Here is a 21,633-nt window from a genome sequence, read left to right on the forward strand (position 1 = left end):
ACCCCACGAGTGACAAGGAACAGCAATACCCAGGGACCGTGCACTATTATCGAGTGCAAACCCTTCACGACGTCCTATGGACTTGTGCATTGGACCATTTGTGGCCCAAGCCTCCAGCAGGTTTTGACCGTGGGCTCCTGTGAAGCATTTCCTGGAGAGGCGTCTTCGCGATCACTTGCCCGTTGGCTTGTGGGTCCCCCGAAGACTTTCCTATCGACTAAAAGGGCTCCTCTGCTTGCTCCAGGCCTGCCCTCACTTACCCTTGCTGGGTGAGTCCCTTAGACCTTGCTGGTCTGCATCATCGACTTTCTTCAGTTCACACGAGACTTGCAGTTGCCAAGGCTTGTTGGCTCTAATCTGGTTGCCAACACCACTGTCAGCTGCAGACTTTGTGGGACACCCCGAATCCAGCTGCTGGTCATAGTCGATCCCTCCTGGACCTTGTGAGCAAAGAGTCAAAACACCATCGACGACCTGAAATCGCCCGACATCTGTGGTCATCCATCTTCCTGGCCACCGATCAAGTGACTTTGAACACTGTCCCTTCAATTTTCAGGTCTTCTGCATCTTGAATCCACCCTTGGATTCCACCAGACACTTCTTCAGTCGACGCAAGTAGCAAGTCTTCATTGGTCTCCATAGAAAACAGCGACGCGACACCAAAAGACACCTATGCACCCGGTTTCCCTGGCTGAGGTAACGTGTGCACTCCGGTGCCCTAGTGTGTGTTGGCCCTCAAAGTACTTACCTTGTAAGTGGCTTGCTTGTAGACTTCCTCGAAGTACCCTAGAACTTTAAAAATCAAACCGCGACTTGCACCGTTGTAATCAATAGGGAACCCGCGGCTGTGTTCACACACTGCACGTGTCTCCCGTGGGCCTGTTACTTACCTGCTAACACTACAGTAGTGAAGCCCCAGCGATTTCCCAGGTCCTAGGCCTTGTCATTTTGCAAGTCAACATTCTTATACCATATTTTTTTTAGTATATGGTCTGGTACGCCCCTAGGGCTCCTGACATATTTGTGCTTAATTTATTGTGAAACGTTGACATTGGAATGTGTATCTGGCTTCTAATCTCATAAAGAGATTAGTAGAGTGAGTCTAGAAATAAATACATATATATTTGATATATATATATACCTGTGTGGTGTCCTTTCATTTGGTAATTCAAGAGATTATAAGGTAAAACAAGCTGCTTTACATTCCTCTGACACTTAGCCTGAAGGCTGCTCTCCACAGCTACCACTAGGATAGCTTTCTTTAAAAGGTTGTCTTAAACCTATCAACCATAAGAGTCGAATTGGACTGGTGGAAGGAGGCCACTATAACTAGTGACCAGCATATGCCAGGCCAACTTCTCACATCTTAGACTGTCCCCACCCTTTACCTCTGATTAGACTGACCTCTCCATCTTTTCACCGCAAATAAGATTTTCTGTAAATCCCTGAAGCGACATATCTCTAGCCTCTCCACTTTTAAACCCTGGTTCTTTTCCTTTCCTTTTGTACCTCTAATCCTAACCTGCACACTGCATCCGGGGCTGACATCAAGTTCCTGTGTGCCGTCCCGAATCACGGGGTGGCCTCCCGCTGGCTTTGTAGGCGCTCCGAGGTGGCACCCACGCGGCGCTTCCACATTAACCAGTCCTTCCCTCCACACAGCGCTACTGGGGCCGTAGATAGGGCGCTTCCCAGGCGCCATATCTACCTACCTAGAGGGGGGTAGGTAGGCTCAGGGCCCAGCACACAGGTCCATGTGGCGGTAACCCCTGGCAGCAGGTCCCCACTCTCCCAGGTCCACCCTCTGACTGAGCACATGGCAGCCCAGCTCCGCCCTTTATACGCCCCTCACCCCACCTTCCAGACAGTGCCAGAAGCTTCTAGAAGCGTCTGGGGAAACTGGTTCTAACTGGCCGAGGGGTAGAGCACCCTGGGTGCCAGGCTTCCCTCCAAAAGCCGGGGTTGCTGGGAAATAATGACTAGACTGTTAACATGGCTCAGTCAAACGGCGCAACCACACAGCTATGGCATCCATTTTAAGTTACATGTTTAAAATGGGGAAACTCAGTCTGCGTACACCATCACACAGCTTCAATCTTCGCATTTATTCAACATGCGATTTCCGTTAAAAGCGAAACATTTCAGGGAAAAAGGGCCAAGTCCAACATTATGCCATGATGATTATATTGCAGGTTTGAGGCCGATGGACTGTACCTTTATTCCTCACGTACATTCATTCTATCTGTATGTCACAATGGTTCCGGCAGGGGCCCGATTGGCCCTGCCATGTATATAATCCCCCCCCCTGTAACTTTTGACTGAGCGCCAGTTGGCACAGTATAGAGATTACTAATAATACCTTGTGTTTTGACAATACAAAAGTTATTCTTACACAAACTTGTGTAGTGTCTCTCTTTGTAGTGTGCCTGGTGTGTCGCCTGTGTGTACTGCGTGGATGCTTTACACATTTCCTCCAGAGTTTGGCCCACCCGCTCTGCACCACGCTACCCGTTTCCAATCAGGTTTCAGAGCAGGCCACAGCACTGAATCAGCCATGACACACATTGACGATGCCTTACAAATCCTTGACCAGAACGGATCTTGCCTACTCATCCTACTAGACCTATCCTCAGCCTTTGATACGGCCAAACACCAGAACCTAATACATCTCCTCGAGCACAGAATGGGTTTATCAGGGACAGTGGTAAACTGGTTCACCTCCTTCCCCCATAACCGTACACAAAAATTCAAGGTCAACAACACACTCTCCAAATCCTTACCTGTAACGTTGTGAGTTCCGCAAGGGTCCTCACTTTCTCCGACATTGTTTAACCTTGTCATGGAACCTCTCACCGAAATTCTGCATGCATCTAACGTACAATTTCATATGTACGCTGACAATACACAACTCTATCTTAAGATCAACACCCTAGAAGACATCAATTTGCTTAACTCCACACTCAGGAACACCCAGTCCTGGCTATCAGAAAACCATCTCAAACTGAACGCTCTAAAAACAGAATTCCTCCTTATAGCTCCACCTGCCAAAGTCCCCTTAATACAAGACTTGATCAAACAGCTTACCTCACTCAACGTTCAACCAACCATTGTGGACTCAGCAAAATGTTTGGTAATTACTCTTGACAGCAACCTCACTATGCAAAAACACATTATCAACGCTACAAAGGGAGAAAACTTCCAGATAAACATATTGAGGAAGTTGAAACCCTTACTGCCAGTCGATGACTTCAAGCAGGCAGTACAAGCTCTAGTAATCCCTCGAGTGGAGTGTGGTAAATAAAATTCCTTTACCGGGACTTAATTTGATATATAAACATAATAAAATAGCTCAGTAAAATGAGAGGCAGAATCCGTGGTATTAGAGGTTCGGAATGGGCTTTATTCCAGTGATCGATTATAATCGGTTGCTCCAAGTTCCATCACCACGGGGGTTCAGGAAGTGAAGTACATACTTTATTGACAAGAAATGACTTTTATAGATCATACATTACAATGAGGCGAATGCAGTAGGCGTAACAATTGATAAGGAAAATGACGATTTATCTGCGTAACCAAAAATGGGTGTAATAAGGAGTAAAAAGGAACGTAATTGGTTATGATGTCACATATAGGTGGATCCATAAGATAATACTTGGCATAGATGCGCGCGCAGCAACATGACGTGTAATTGACGTGTAACTAGGGGGTGAAGGGGACTTGACATTTAGCTCTACATGTGGAGACAAGAAGTCTGGGGGGTCAAGTCAACCTAATCCCAAATCATATCTAACATCCTATGTTTAAAGAACTATGTTATCCACGAAAGAAGGACTCTCGAACAGAATCTATTCTATACTGACTGTGCGTGCGTGTACAAGCGTCTAAGTGTCTACACTAAATGCGAGGGGATAGGAATATTCCATGGTAACAGGGCTATGAATTACTTGCATGAGGACAGAGAAGCCGGGCCTTTTGCTTGGTAACTGGAAGAATGTTTACTTAAACTACTAGGCAGGAATGCATCGGCTGAGGGGGAAGCAGATAATTCGAAGGTGAAATACAGTTCTTGGCAGAGAATAGGCTGATGTCAGGCTTCGTGAGCCGCGCAGAGAATGAGACAAAGTTCATGGTCACAGATGCAGGCTCAGACTGGAGCTTTCAGAGGCAGAAGGCAAGAAGAGTTTGATGACAGAATCAGGGCCTACTTGCCTGGACTGCAAAATGGAGTAACTGAGCCATATAAAGCCGGTGGCCTTTCATATTTAGGAATGGAATATCCGGCCTATTCATGGCGGATCTGACAGAGGACATGTTGACGGTGGACGCACATGTATTTGCGTCTTCATAACTGGAACTGGAGGAAACATACATGTACTTGTAACATGCACATAGAACCGTTGGGGTCCAAGATAGGGGACATAACTGACCAGAAAAATCCATATTTCCACATTCCCTCCTTGTCCCCTACTTGCCCGTTAAGAGATATCAATCTTCATTAATCCATTGATCTGTTCATATAGCATCATTTGTTCTTCTTTCTTCTTCCGGGATCTTGAATGAAAATCTTGATGTGGAATGCACGATGTGGCACACAGACCACAGATCGCTGGTCCACATTGTAGACATAGACAGCAACTGAATAGTATGAGAAGGCCAATACCTAGGAAGGATAGAACTCTCCATCCCCAGGCTAATATCACACTCCAAAACCAACTGGACCAAGTCCAAGTGCCTGGGTTCTGGTGTATCTGGTTTACAATCTTATGAAGGCGAGTTATGGCTTTATATACTGATGGCGAATTTTCTGGTATGAATATGCAGCAGCTTGATCCGATGACCCTACAAGCTCCGCCCCTATCAGCCAGGATGACGTCAAGGACAAGACGATTTTGAAGCACAACAATCCGCATAGCAGACTGCTCTTCTGTTAAATTGCCTAGGGCGGAAATAGTTTCATTCACTACTGCTTCAAGGGTTCTAGTTAATCTACGTATCAGTTTACTATTAGTAACAGTACCTATATAAGGAAAGATGCCTTTATTGAAATCTGTGTATTTTTCCCATGCTGTTTCCGTGTAATCGACAATTGGGAGATCTCTCCGCTCTCTGTTGTGTACTAAATGAATATTTCTGTAATAATCAGGAGGAGCTAGGAAAACAGGTGGCAAAAGGAATGCAATGTAGCAGGTACCATCCCAATCTAGAGGTAGACGCATATATGCAGTCTGACCACATATAAAGTAGGAGTGGCGATAAGCTCTAAATGAAGATTTGCCTTGATCACTGAATTCTACTATAGTAGTGCATTTACTATGGCCCATATGTATGGAACCAACCTTTCTTACACACAATTCACCCTTCGCTGGGAATACTGACATGGTGGGTAAGACTAGTTCAACTTCGGATACGACATTTAGAATCATGAGATTAGGTGTAAAATTACCTAATCCATATACTTCATTTTCTAGATCAGTTCCTGTTCTTTTGGGGCGACCCTCCTTGTCAGGGTAGCAGACCTTGAGTAAAACTAGGTTCAGGTTTCCCCATACCCAATGATCTTGGTAAACTGCTGTGTCTGAGTCTATGGAATTGATTAAACTAAACCATGCTCCACAGGAGCCATTATGTGTAAATGGGTGTGGAAAGAATGGCAGGACTCCTTCATAATTCTGATAGGGAGGGAGCCGACCACACACCCAACAATTGGTGGCATTACTAGTCTGATGGGAATGATGTAACATACTAATGAAAGTGTTATTGCGCAGCGCAAGTCTATAAGACAATTCATGCGGCGGTAGGTCACTAAAAGAATGTTCTGCGGTAACATTGTAAACGTTTCTGGCAATAGGGTAATATATGTGCAACAATATACTTGCAGTAATTATTAAAAGACTTAAGGAAAACAAGATTATTAATGTCACTATGCAATGGCTACGCAGTGATTTACAATACGCCTGTCGTTTCATCATTTTTCGCGACTGTCCATGATTCAGGTCTAGAGGATACATGTCAGAGACAAATTCAACCGCTTCACCTTGGAGAGGACTTAAACAATCAAATTGTCTGACGTTCTAGGCCTCAATTTTACTTTATAGAGTTTGGTTTTAGTCTTTTCAACCAAAGGAAGTTTTGAATCAGTCTGTGAGGGAGTGCAGGGCACAATGTCTATATCCGAGGATAGTCCATGAAATTTCTTGATATGACTTGAATGAATCCAGCCCTTGCGGCCCTCGATCTTCACGGCTGTCCTTGTAGTGAGCAGAACCAACTTGGGTGTCTTCCACCTGGGCTCCAGCTGAGTCTTTCGGTCGAAATTTCTCACAAATACGAGATCACCCGGAACTACGTCATGGGGTTTCACCTCCGTGTTGTCGGGAAAGGCTGCAGCTACCTGTGAACGACAAGATTGTAGTGCAGACATCAAGGAAGCCAAGTAATCTGTCAGCATATTACAGTCAACATCAGTTATTTTGCGTGGTATAGGCGTCCCCCACATATTTGGTGGTCTGCCAAAGATCACCTCATACGGGGATAGCCCTGTTCGAGAGTGTGCTACCATTCTCATGTAAAAGAGTGCAACTGGTAACGCTACTATCCAGTCGACACCTTTCTCTCTGCATATTTTGGACAATCTGATTTTCAGTATCTGATTATGTCTTTCTACGAGACCTGCTGCCTCGGGGTGTCGGACACAGTGGAATTTCCACTGATATCCTAACAGAAGTGAAACATGTTTCATTAATTCGGATGAGAACGGCTGGCCGTTATCTGAGTAGACAACACGTGGTAAACCGTATCGTGGGAAGAATTCTCGAACCAACTGTTTGGCAGTAGTCGGGGCAGTGTAATCTGAAACCGGGTATGCCTCCGTCCAACGGGACAGAGCGCAGACAACTACGAGAACATATTTGAATCCTCGACATCGTTCCATCTGGATATAATCCATCTGGAGTACTTCAAAAGGGTGATCAGGAGGATGAAATCCACCCTGTTCTACGGGAACGCTTTTTCCTGGGTTAAACTGACAACAGATCATACAGGTACGGACCTTTTGTTTGGCTGCTGCTCGCAAATGTTTATTGAACCAAATGTGTTGAATGCTGTCTAGCATAGCTTTTTCTCCGAGATGTGCTGGACTATGTATAGTGTTAATTATAACTTGGACCATTGAATCAGGAAGGAACCACACAGATTTTTCCTTCATCATCCATCCTTGGTCCGTTTGGATCCCTCCTAATTCAGTCCATTTCTTTATTTCATCTGGTGTGGCATGTGCCTGGATGTCAATTACGTCAAGGGTAGGATCTTTAACTGTCATACAATGTGTCGGCATCGGGACTATTGTCTTTGTCATGTCGAATGTTTGGGTTTGAGCAGTCTGTTTAGCTGTTCTGTCGGCTAGATCATTGCCTTGAGAAATGATATCAGTAACCTTCGTGTGAGCCTTACATTTCATAATTGATATTGCAGTGGGTAGATGTATTGCATCTAATAAGGCATGAATGAGGGGTCCGTGCTGAATGTGGGCACCGTGGGAAGTTAAATAACCTCTCTCTCGCCACAGCACGCCGAAGTCATGTACAACTCCGAATGCATAACGTGAATCAGTGTATATGTTGACTTTTTTATTCGTGGCTTGAATACAGGCTTGTGTCAGAGCGATGAGCTCTGCGGCTTGAGCTGACAAAGTATTTATACGATTAGTTTCAATGACTTCAGTATCTGTTGTGACTGCGTAAGCAGCCACCAACTCTCCTGTATTTGTTCTCATACATGAACCATCTACATACAATGTCAGGTCTGGGTCTGACAATGGGACATCGGTTAAGTCTTGTCTGGGTTTTGTCGTTATAGTAATAACTTCAATACAGTCATGGGCTAGTGGGTCTGTTCCGGTTACTGGCAAAAGTGTGGCAGGATTTAATGTGTTACAGCGTCTGATTTCTATGTGTGGCTGAATCAATGTAAGCTCGTATCCTGTAAGTCGCGCTATAGTCAAGTGTTGTGTTTGCGTTCTATTTACAAGAACCTCTACTGTATGTGGTACTTGAACTGTCAATGGATGTCCTAACACTATGGCATCGCTTTGTCTGATTGCTAAAGCTGTCGCTGCCACTGATTTTAGGCATGCAGGCAAAGCCTGAGCTACGGGATCTAATGTACTAGAAAAATAAGCACATGGTTTGTGTGCTCCTGCTTGTTCCTGTGTGAGTACTGACAAGGCAGTACCTTCGCGTTCTGTAACAAAGAGTGTAAACTGTTTTCTGTAACATGGTGTTGCTAAAACAGGTGCTTGACATAAAGCTTTCTTTAGGCTTTCAAAAGCTTGTGTATGTTCCTGAGTCCAAGGGAGAACAGTCGATGTGGCTGCCTCCTGTGTTGTCAACTGAATGAGTGGTTTTGCTAGAAATGCGTACTGAGGGATCCACTGCCTGCAATATGACGTGAGGCCTATGAAAGCCCGCACCTCCTTTTGTGTCTTGGGTATTGGCATGTTAGCTATTAACTGAATGCGGTCGGGTGTAAGCTGCCTTCCCTCCTTGGACAGCGAGTGTCCAAGATAAACAACTCGCTGGACACAGAATTGCAGCTTAGAAGGGGACACCTTGTGCCCCTTTTCGGCTAGAAATTTTAAAACTGTCAGTGATGCTTTTTCACATTCCGGTTCGCTTCTTGCGGTGATCAGCAGATCATCGACGTATTGGAGCAGAGCAGTGTTAACTGGCATGTGGATACTATCTAGTTCTCGTTTCAGTGCTTGGCTATAGATGCTGGGGCTTTCTGTAAATCCTTGAGGTGCGCGTGAGAATTTAAAGCTACGTCCATTTAAACTAAATCCGAACAAATATTGGCTCTCCGGATCTATTGGGACGCTGAAAAAAGCATTCTTGAGATCAATTACAGTAAAGAATGTTGCTTCGGAATCAATGGCTGTCAGTAATGACGAGATATCTGGGACCACAGGGAATTGTGGCACAATGCACTTGTTTAATTCGCGCAGATCAATAACCAATCGATATACTGGCGGGGCCTTTGGATCTGTTCGTTTAAGAATCGGAATTATCGGTGAATTACATACATTGGAGTCTGTTTCCACAACTACTCCTTGGGCAATGAGCTCGTCAATGATTTGTAGTAAAGCCACTACAGCATCTGGTGGTAACTTGTATTGTCGCATTCGTGGTAGCACCACTCCTGCCTTTAATGTGACTCGATATGGTGTAATATTCATGCAACCAACATCAGTAGGGCCTTGTGCCCATAGATGTGTAGGTAAAGTCTGCAGTCGGGGATCCATGTCTCTAGACACATAGTGACCTTTAAAATCACGTAAAAACAACCTTACTCCTTCCGGAGAACAACATATTATGGCTCCTAGAGCTTTCAGTGTTTTTATTCCTAACAGATTTTCTGGACATGATTTAGTAAGCAATAAATCTGTAGTTCGGGTCAAAGGTCCTATCGTAAGTGGAAGAGGCTGTGATACTTCATTAACAATAGGTTTTCCTGAAAAACCAAGGGAAATATTCTGTGAGCCTGAGAGGGGTGCCCCTGGAACTTCACTACGTTTTATAGTTGTTCGACTTGCCCCTGTATCGAGTAAAAAATTTCTATCTTGGCCTAATAATTCACTATGTACATAAGGTCCTTCTTGATCTACAGGTATTTCAATAAGGGGTAAGTCAACTTCCCTCTCTAGGCTAGTTCATGCGCAACGCTGATACTCAGGATATTCATACTGTGCGGTCTGATACATTTGTCGTGTTGTTGTCTGTGTGGCAGCAACAGGCAACGGTGGTGCAGCTGGCACAAACTGTATTGGCTGTTGTGCGGCTGGCATGGCCTGGGCATGCTGCAGAGCTCCTTGTTCATTCTGATCTTGTCTGAGTGGCCGTGGTCTTTCTTGTGTTTTACCTATGGCGATATTATGTTTTAAAACTGGACAATCGTGTACGTAATGACCTGGCTTTTTACAATAATTGCATGTCCCTTTTACAGGTCCTGTTGAATCGGAATGTGTCATACCCTTTTTATGTCCTTCAGCTGGAACTGTCTGGGAAACTAGCATTTTCATTTTCGTGTCTTTCATGCGTCTGTGTTCATGTTCTTGTTCCTCTCTAATTCTATTGTGATGGTACTGTAACATTTGTGATGGAGTGTTACCTTGCCAGGTACTCTCGAATTTTAATACTCTATTCTTTACTTGGGGCAGGGCATTTTCTACTAATTTTGTTACGAACAGATGTGGGTATGATTCGCTACTTGCTTTTATGCCACTATTTATACCAAAACATTTTTCAAATCGGGCATAGTAATCACTAGTGTCTTCATCTTGCTTCTGTTTACAGGCTGAAATTGTACCCCAATCTTCCTTTTTCGTAGTTAATAAACGTGGCAGTACCTGTACTAATAAACCTGGTAGTGCTTTAGTTCTATCCCCAAGCCCTGCTCCTGCAGTTCGGGCCCTTTCTTCTGCTTCCAATGCTGACCATTCTATCTTTTGGTCTCCTACCTCCCACTCTTTTTCCTTGAGTTTCTCATAAATGCCAGCAGGCATCAATACCTTTAATATTGTCATAATGTCGGGATAGGTATACTCTCCCATGAGTAACATGTCTTTAATTTCTCGGTGAAAACCCGCTGGGTCTTTGTCATGACTGGGTACCACTTTCTTCATTTGTAACAATTCTATTTTTGATATGGGCGTATATACAAATACGCGCTTAAACTCGTTGTCCTCGCCCTTTATTGGGTGCACTTCTCGTAAGGGATTCTGTCTATCCATGTAATACGTGGTTCTTTCCTTGATGGGCAATGAGACACGCTCTGCGCATACAAAAAGAATATACTGCTTTCTTGATTCTAGAATTTCTTTAATTAATTTAGTACTTGCACCTCTCCATTTATTCATAAGCAATTCAGTCAATATGTCAGGTAAGGGACCAGGGTCCGAACGCTGACTCCGATATAGTATAATGAGTTGTTGAATCATATAAATCCCAACTAACCTCTGTTCATCTGGGGTGAGATTCAAAAATGTGCGTACTACTGTATCATCACTATATTTTCCGGGACTGTCCACCCAATGGACAGCTGCCCTGGCTAAATCTTGTTCATCCATAGAATCGAGAAAATGATAACCCCTTCGTTCTCGGAGTAGTTTGTCGGCGGTTTGGAACGAATGCTCGTTAGACCTTATATTAATTATAGGTATTTGGAAATTCCTGTTATTATCTGGACATATCGGACGTATCGGGTCAATAAGACATCTATTACTATTACAAGATCTTCCTCTTCCTACATAGGCTATGGTGTCTGACTGTCCTGTGGGCAGTCCTGACCCTTCTTCCTCGCTTTGTTCGAACTCGTCTACCTCTAATCTCTCTTCGTGTAGGCGTTCTATTTCTTTACGGATCTTTCGGCACATGGCTATTATACAATTTTGCTTATCATGTCTCCCTTCTGATATATTCTGGCTCCATCTGGTAAGAATTTGCATTGCTTCCGGGTTTACCCCCGGTCGGTCTTGATTTCTGATCACACAATTTATGAGGAAACGTAACAGTTCCCCCTGTATCTCTACTTTCTGGTATTCCATAGCTCTGTTAATACATTCTGGATCTCGCCCTGTTTGGACAAAATGATATATTTTATCTAGATGCGCAGTCATTCCTGGTAACTTCCCTAAATACACTGCGGCTCGTCTGATACGCAATGATGCCAGGGTCATTTCGTCCTCTTTACCGGGCACAGGGTCATATCTGCAATCTATAAGAAGTTCCTTCAGCGTACGGGCACTTATGAGTTTGGGTGTACGTGAATGTGCTGACTCTTGAAAAGTAAGTTTATTCATTCTGGGTGGCGTAGAAAAAATGTTACTAGCACCTCCCGTAGCCCCATCTGGGGTGTCGGGTGTGAAAGGATTCGTTGAACGTGACACAGCAACTATAGGTGTGGACACAGCTATAGAAGTAGCTGTAGGAACAGATGCAGAAACAGATGTGCTTGCCGGAACTTGTGACTCGATTTGTTGCTGTAGGGATACGGGTACTGGATCTTGGCGTTGGATCTCCCTGGTATGCGGTCTATGTGGGGCGGAATTAGCATACTCGGGAGCTGCGTCATCTAAATATGAGGAAAGAAAAACATCTTCTGCGGTTCTAGGATGCCCCTTAGGATGTACCTTTATTGGGAACAATGGGGGTGGCAAGTCTTTCGGTTTTTCTGGAGTAGCCTTAGGTAATCCTTCGGCCAGGAGGGGATACATACCATTCATAAGGGCATTTCTTTGCCTATCTACTTGTTCTGATTTCACTCGGATACCTTCCTCAATTAATGGATTCTCTCGAACTTTATTTGAACTCTCTTTATTCTTTTCTTCCTGTCTACGTGCTTTTTCTGTGCGTCTATGAGATTCTTTACGCCATAACTCAACGGCGTCTTTCTGTGACTGTCTGACCTTCCTTTTCCATAACTCTTCCTCGACTTTCATGATGCACTCTGCATCCCAGGTTCCCGCTGTGGGCCACCTCTGACTTTCTGGTAATTCCTTGGTGTAGTCTACCCATAAATCAAGAAATAATATAGCGTCTAAGCCATGTTTATGATACATGAAGTACCCTGGAGTGTCCCTAGGAGGAATAGGAACGGCTTCTTCGAGTACCCCTTTTCTTGTAGTGATCTGTCTTAGTTTCGAAAAGAGCGGCATATTGAGAACTGATTTGATACTTAATCTTGAACACACTTAGTACAAAAGCACAATAATGAACAACCATTCATACCACAATATGCAGGACGTTTAACACATTAAACATTAAACATTAAATATTTTTAACCTTTAAAATAACCAACAATGATGATCGTCTGCATAACTAATCACCAAGCATAATTCTTTGACAATAACTAGATACTTCGGAATACTTGATATACTGCTAAACAGTACAGATACACTGCTGAAACAGTGCAGACCGGATTTGTGTACCCAAACCCGTCTTGACCGGCACAACCTATGTGCACGTCAGAAATGCCTCCCCAGTAATGGTACTCACCGGGTAGCTTCGGAAACGGAAGGCCTCGGAAACCGGACTTGGACCGGACTGGACTCGACTCGTCGGAAACTGGACTCGACTTCGAACTGGTGGGCCTCTGTATACCTCGGATCTTGCTCTCTCAGCTAGGCTCTGGTCGGGATACTTCGCACTTCTCACCGCCTCGTCTGGGTGTTGATCGCAGCCTCAGTCGCCCCCGCTTGACCGGAGGGAGATACAGGAAATCCTGCTGGTACGCGTTATTGTCCGTCCAGCTGTGGCAGGAGACCGGGCCTGCAACTCACCGCCGGCGCGTGAGATGAGAAAGTGTCCCTGTTCGGGCGCCATTCATGTGGTAAATAAAATTCCTTTACCGGGACTTAATTTGATATATAAACATAATAAAATAGCTCAGTAAAATGAGAGGCAGAATCCGTGGTATTAGAGGTTCGGAATGGGCTTTATTCCAGTGATCGATTATAATCGGTTGCTCCAAGTTCCATCACCACGGGGGTTCAGGAAGTGAAGTACATACTTTATTGACAAGAAATGACTTTTATAGATCATACATTACAATGAGGCGAATGCAGTAGGCGTAACAATTGATAAGGAAAATGACGATTTATCTGCGTAACCAAAAATGGGTGTAATAAGGAGTAAAAAGGAACGTAATTGGTTATGATGTCACATATAGGTGGATCCATAAGATAATACTTGGCATAGATGCGCGCGCAGCAACATGACGTGTAATTGACGTGTAACTAGGGGGTGAAGGGGACTTGACATTTAGCTCTACATGTGGAGACAAGAAGTCTGGGGGGTCAAGTCAACCTAATCCCAAATCATATCTAACATCCTATGTTTAAAGAACTATGTTATCCACGAAAGAAGGACTCTCGAACAGAATCTATTCTATACTGACTGTGCGTGCGTGTACAAGCGTCTAAGTGTCTACACTAAATGCGAGGGGATAGGAATATTCCATGGTAACAGGGCTATGAATTACTTGCATGAGGACAGAGAAGCCGGGCCTTTTGCTTGGTAACTGGAAGAATGTTTACTTAAACTACTAGGCAGGAATGCATCGGCTGAGGGGGAAGCAGATAATTCGAAGGTGAAATACAGTTCTTGGCAGAGAATAGGCTGATGTCAGGCTTCGTGAGCCGCGCAGAGAATGAGACAAAGTTCATGGTCACAGATGCAGGCTCAGACTGGAGCTTTCAGAGGCAGAAGGCAAGAAGAGTTTGATGACAGAATCAGGGCCTACTTGCCTGGACTGCAAAATGGAGTAACTGAGCCATATAAAGCCGGTGGCCTTTCATATTTAGGAATGGAATATCCGGCCTATTCATGGCGGATCTGACAGAGGACATGTTGACGGTGGACGCACATGTATTTGCGTCTTCATAACTGGAACTGGAGGAAACATACATGTACTTGTAACATGCACATAGAACCGTTGGGGTCCAAGATAGGGGACATAACTGACCAGAAAAATCCATATTTCCACATTAGTACGGAAGTGTCTCTTTATGTGGCCTCCCAAAAGCTACAACAGCGCCCCTAAGAACCTCTATAAACGCTGCAGCAAGACTGGCTTGAAAAGAAGTTCACACATTTCCCCTGACTTAAAAGCGTTTAACTGGCTACCGCTTGAAGCTAGAATGCACCTAATAGTAGCGTGCATGACGCATAAAGCACTACATCATAATACACCCAGCTACCTCGCACAGAAACTGACGATCTCTGGTGGTCCAAGATCCTCAAGGAGTGCCGAAAACATAATACTGAAAGCTCAAAGGTTCAACAAGAAGAAAACATATAAACGATCCTTCTCAGGGATGGCACCCAGAATATGGAACACACTTCCCCCTGAAACCAGACTGAATGCCTCTACCGCATCTTTCAAAAAGGAAGTTAAAGTGTTTCTCATGGCGAAATTCACATGAACACAATCTATATAGTCTCCGAGTTCGACAGATCCGGTACTAGTATGCCGTACTATGTTTAAGGCTCCAACTAAACACCCGACTCACGCCCTTGACTTGTCTCAATGAGGATGTTTTCCTATTTTCTACCCTGTTGCTGTTTGCACGAAAATGTTGTGTATACGAGTATTATCTGCATATTTTTTTTCTGTTTGTATAATTAACAGTTGTTTTACTGTAAAGCGCACTGATATCCGCAAGGATCTTGTTCGCGCTCTATAAAACTTTCAAAATAAATAAATAAAACAAATAAATTCAGCCTAAGATATGAATTTCTGTAACTTTGGGGAGTCCCCTTTGCAGTCTACCCCCTTCCCCACATTCGGAAGGGAGGTCCATTATTTTGTGTTGCGCCACTGGACAGATCTAGTTCTCACAGGCCATGCTTGTATTCTGTGAGGGAACAAGCAAACAATGGGAGGGCGAACACTAGCAATGAGGCAAATGCACACTTACACCGGCAGGGGGAGCTAGCTGACATTTGAAGAATAAGTAAACAGAGACTGCTGCACACTTACAGATTACACAACCAAGAGAAAAGGGAGAACACACTATTACCGAGGCCCTGAATACACAGGCACTGGGGCAATGAATGCACCAACGGGAACTCACAAACAAGAGGCGAGGGAAACGTCACTGAACCCTGCACCTCGTGCTCTGGTCGCGCAGTTATTTTCTGCGTTAGGTGTGCGCAAGAGTAACCAGAAAATTAAAATAACCCCCACTCCGAATCAAACTGCTGATGAAACCGAACAAACAAAGCAAGCCTGGCACTCCCGATGGCAGTTTCCTTCACCCTCGCATCCGCTCATCTGTCCATCCTGCCACCCTTTCACCCATCCACCATCCTTTCACCCATCCACCATCCTTTCACCTTTCCATCCATGGTTTCACTATTTGAACGAGCTCCTGAAATTACATCCATCCGTTCACATATTAATCAATCATGTTACATATCCATCCATCCATCCATCCATCTTTTCGTCCATCTATCCATCCATTGATCGATCAACCATTCACTTCGCATGCAGCTCCATCATCCTTTTACACTTCCAGCCATTCAGCCTCCACTTTTTAGTAATGCCTGGCTTTTGTCTACAGCCCCACAGAGGCCAATGTAAACTATTAAACTTTTAGTAGTTCTCCCCACTTAGCTGCTTAATTGGAGGGGCTTCACAACGTCGCTGGGGGTGAGCACCTGCCCTTCCCAGAGTCAGCCGGGCAGCGCTGGTACCAGTGAAGGGTTCAACAAGGTCCCTGTACCCGACCCTTGCTCCCTTCTCCAGCTCTACTCAGGCCCGCCTCCGCTGCACACACAACAGAACCGTGAAAAGAATGTTCCTTCTGTGCAGCCAGCAGAAGCCCTGATTTTTCCCTTTCGGCATATATGCTTTTAAAAGCAAACGCAAGGAAAATCTGATAAAGTATATTTTAGACTGGTCTAAACAATTAAATGACAAAGAGTCCAAAGAGTATTGTTATATGAACCATTCGCTTCAAGCACAGCCCGCCACAGCGGACCCCTTATCTTGTGACTCTGGCCTTTTCTCCATCGGCTGCAGGCTAGGGGGCGGTTAGCTTTTTTTGCGTTAACACTAGTAAGCGTTTGGACATCCCCGTGAGCAGTGCTTTAAATGGGCCTGGTACCGAGTACCGGCACTTTTCAAGATTGACGTAATAAGTTTGATTGGAGAGTACCGCACTTCTCAGAAACAAGCAGGTACTCTGCACTTCTGTTTTTCCATTTCAAGCACTGCCCGTAGGCAAATGCTCTCTACTACTCTCTCTCTACTTCTCTACTACTCAAGGGAAGTTCCTAATGTCAATGAAGCCACAGTTGTAACCCCCTCACCGTGTCCCTGCTGCCCTCCTCAAGGAGTCTACAGGCATTCCATACCCAAGCGCTGCAGTAGGAATATATACTGTTACTACACATGTGAATACATCGCATGGCATTACAACAGTCGTTAGAATGACCGCGTTGTTATCACGTATACAATTACATCGCAAGTCATTACAACTACTTGCTGTAGGGGGCGCGCTGGATTTAGGAATACTATTATTTACTATTCCTACTCCAGTTTGTGCAACAGGGAAGGTGTTGGATTCTAAATCCAACACCAGTGCGCCCCCTATTGCGATGTAAATGTATGCGTGGTAACGCGGTTGTTGTAACGACCACGTTGTAATGGTACCGCGTTGTGAAGATAGCGTTGTAAATGCGGTTTCCCCTGCAGAACAGGTGGCAAAATGTCTTTTAGTTCAATTCACATATATTGACTAAAACTGAACCCATTAAATGACAGCCCAAAAAAGGTTCTAGCAAAAGTTCGCTGCATTTCAAGAAACGTCCGTTCAGTCCTGGTCTGAATTGCATACATCAATAACCCTGATCATTTTGTTTAGCCAACCTTGAAACAGGGTGCTTTGAGATTTCCAATAATATGTAATTAGTGACTTTGTCACAGTCAGAGATAAGACGCATTGAAACTGCAACAGGTCTCGCCTTTAAGTGAAAGCCATTTGCTTTCCTAATGGTAGTGTATAGCAAAGCAAATGGCTTTAACTTCATGAAAGGCGATACCTATTGCATTTTCAAAGCTTTTTTTTGTTTTTTTTTTAACTTTCAGCGCGAGGCGCGCGCTTGTTTAGAAGGGCATGTTCATGTGAGTCTGGCAGGATGAAGTGAAATTGTGAGGAGGGGAGGGCTTAGCACCATTATGCCAGAGTAATGTACATACTGCGCCCTAGTTGCTCCTGATAGGGAATAAGTGTTCAGTTCTTCATGTATTAAAATGTTCCATTGCATGTTATTTCGACACATCCTTTTTATCTGGAAATGTACAGAATGTGCGCATCTGCTCACAATTACATGAAAATGGTGCTGACTTTTCCCTGTTCACAAAGTGCCAGAGGCTACTGCTAATTCTTCCCTCTGAAGTACTTCCGCGATCCTCTTAGATTTGTATGCTTTCTGCACATGCGTCCCTCCCTGGTCACCTGTGTGCTCTGCACATGCTACTCTTCGAAGCATGCACACACAGACGCACACAGACTCGCACATGCGCAAGCGCGCACGTCTAGGGCATTTCACTCTCAGAATTCTCTCTCACAGGCACATTGGGTTTGATTTACAAAGATACATGCGCTCGTAAATCAACGACAGGAGCGCAAGGAGTGGTATGTGTGAGTGCAAGATATTCACAAAAGGATACCTTGAATTTACAAATCTATTTACTCCTGCGTGGTATTCCAACTGATGTAGCGCTTAAAGAGTTTGAAATTTGTAGGGGTGCATCATATTCACTGCTAGTTGGCACCCACATATAATTGATGCATATTCAGATGTATCGTATACAATGTATTAAGCAAATGTATCAGTTATATTGTAACATAGAAGTGTTAGAAATGCGAAACCACATCGCGAGTATAGTCGATGAAATGCATAATGATTCGTTTCGGGTTCAATGAAATGTATTAGGCTAACGTGTAACCTGATTGAAGTAACTCATGTAGGTCGTTTATTCATGTATGTGAAAGTAAAAGTACTAAGGCTTAGGATGTGATTTAATAGTGTGTTTAACCTGGTAGAGGCCTAAATGCACATATATCGTTAGGGAAGAGGCCTGGTATTTTCTTATGTTAGCTGAACGCGGTAGGCCGCAATGATTTATTCCGTTAGAGGTTTTAGGCTGCAGTAAATTGTAAAAGTTAAAAGATGCGAAGTATTTCTCCATCCCATGATCTCACCGCAGGTGCAAGGACAGTTGTTTCGTTAGTAGAAAAGGTCTTTGTCTAAGAGTTGAATTATGGAGAAAGCCAGACATGGGAGTGCATTGGAATGTGCCAATCGCAACTCCTCGGGCCGACGGTGTCTGGGACTCAAGGCCAAGCTGATGGACGATGGAAGATGGACAGCACGAGTCAGAAAAGTACTGGAAGACCTGATCGAGGAGGTGTGCCAGAGGGAGTGTTCTATGTTTTGGGGTTTCGTATTAGGGACAGCGCCCCGAGGGTTGAGCAGTCGAGAGTAGGACAGCTGAGCAGAACAGAGTAGCTCATAGCGGAGAGAAGAGGTGGGCGAGGAGCTTGAAGGGATACTTTAGATCGAACTCTTACTAAGTGAAGACTTCTTAGGGAGTTTCACTTCTGACACCTTTTCATGATTTCTTGGGTCTCAAGGGAACGCTAAGTAGGGATGTCATCTAGCATAGAGTAGGGACAGAGATGCTTTGGTTTAATGATTCCTAATATCGACATTGGCTTGGTAGTTATCTACCTCATGCTTTTAGAATTTGTACTTCTGTTTATATTTAGTCGCATGCGGATTCTTTGTAGAGTAGCATTTGTGTTAGTGCCCATATACCTGTTGTGCCTTGTATTAAGGTGCTTATATCTGCAGATGTTTTTGTTGATATTAAAATCCAGAGAGCAATAGAAATTGAGTTTCGAGTCTATAATTATGTCAAATTGCGGAAAGTATCCTCCGATAATTGTGGTTGCTGCCTCCACGCTATTGGGCAGGTAAAAAGGTTCAATCGGCCAGAGTGGGTTCTTGGAGATAAACGGTAAACAAGAAAATTGGGCCCCAGCAGTTACTAGCAGAGACGGATGGTTACTTCCGATAGCGAGGGACGATTAGATTAAGATAAGTGATCCTTGAGACCCATATAAGATAAGTGATGGTGAATCATCTGATGGTGAGCAGCAGACGACGGCAGACGGTGAACATTGACGGCGAGTAGCAGTGCGGCAGGAAGCGGCAGTTCTTGGAGTGAGTATGAACAGGATGAGAGATTGTAGATTGCGGTGTTGATTTGTTGTGTGATGTCTTGCGGAGTTAGAGTGGATGTTGAGTGATTGTGAGATCAGGCTGTGAGCGCACGCAGCCCGGGACTTGTGGTGTAGAAGACACCCGTGGTAGATTTTGTTGACCACCCAAAGGAGATCGTGAGGTACCATCGATCACCTGGACCGAGATAGGGGGAGCGAATGTGTGAGTGCATGACAACCCGACGCTGGTCGTGGGTTGCTATATGTGAAGTTGAGTACTTGTAACCTATCAGAGGCGATCTGTCTGGTCAGACGGGGACAGACAGTTGCCAAGCGAGGTCAACAATTTCGAGAGGCTGTGGACGGACAGCCAGAGAAGTAACTTGTTTGGGACAAACGGTTATTTCAGTGTATGAATGGGACGAATGAAGGCGTGAGACGTAAGCGTAAAGACAGGGAACTGCTGCGAACGAAGGAAGGTGACGTCAGAGAGTGCCGCGCTGCGATAGGCCGGTTGGTGTTAGTCGCGCTGTTATTGGAGGGTTTGACGCCAAGAGGTAAAAGTGAGTGGAATCGAATTTTGTTAATCATGAAGTGTTTTAAGGTTTTTCGAGAAATGTGTAGGGGCGACAAACATGTGGTTACTCGGGAGGGAGAAGAGGCTCCTCCTGAGGATACACCAGCACATTATATGGCAAAGAATGTGGGGTTGCATACGATAATTTGGCTTGAGAATTGGCATAAAATGACACAAGGTGAAGGAGAATTAGCATTCCCGAGGTATGGCTCGTTTAGGCTAGCAGTGCTGTACCAGTTGAAATCTGTGATGGCAGGGTTACGACCTATGCCAAGGCCAACACAGTTCGAAGCCCTACATGCGTGGATTAGAGCAGCGCATGATAGGGATAGGGGAAGGAGTCAGGAGAGGGTGAGGAAGTCGATCAGGGCTTACCAGGATGCCAGATGGGACGCAGTAGAGAAAAGGTGGAGAGTGCAGGCGATAGAAGGAGATAGACTATACCCCTTATTGATCACATTGGAGGGGGTAAAGAATGTAAGGTCAGAAGAAGAGGATGAGAGTGAGATAGAGGATGATTTATTGGAAAGATTGTTGGCAGAGAGACCACCTCCGTATAATCCAGAGGTCCCAGAAGGGACATTGATTCAGATAGAAGACACCAGAGGAGTAACAGTCCATCCAGAGATGAGAGTAGAAGGAAGACTCTCTATAGGAACAGAGGGTACAAGGAGCCCATCTGAGGCAAGCGTAAAGGTCGAGAGAGATGCGAGGTTACCGGATGCCTTTAAAGTACCGGTTACCATTGGACCCATTGTTTCGATTTACCACCCAGATACAGAGGAGGGCGAAAACCCAGAAGAGACAACCGAAGGGGTTAGAAGAGAGGTCACGGAAAGTGGCCTAGCGGGTGCAATGGCCCGGACTCCAAATCCTATAGAATGGAGTACACCATTGCCAGCTATGTCAGATTCCTCTAGGGGACAAGGAGAACAGAGAACAGAGAGATCGAGGTCTCTGAGAGAGTCGGAATCAGATTTACGATCATGGGCACCCCCCTTGAGGGTTCAAGACCCCAGAGTAAGGATAGCTGAGAGAGAGCAGGTCATTCTCGGAGATCGATCCTCTCTAAGGGATAGATCGGAAGAAGGGAGGTCGCAGGATTAGGAATGTGAGGACGACGGTAGAGGAAGGGTGGTATGTCGAGAGGAGCCCTAGGGGCCAGGATGATAGATGTAGTAAGGTTAAAAGCAGAAGTGGACGAGATAATAAGTGGAAGCTTACCCCTTGAAAGAGTGGTAACATATGGACCAGATGAATTACTCTT

Source organism: Triturus cristatus, chromosome 9 (assembly GCF_964204655.1).
Source record: "Triturus cristatus chromosome 9, aTriCri1.1, whole genome shotgun sequence".
Taxonomy (NCBI): domain Eukaryota; kingdom Metazoa; phylum Chordata; class Amphibia; order Caudata; family Salamandridae; genus Triturus; species Triturus cristatus.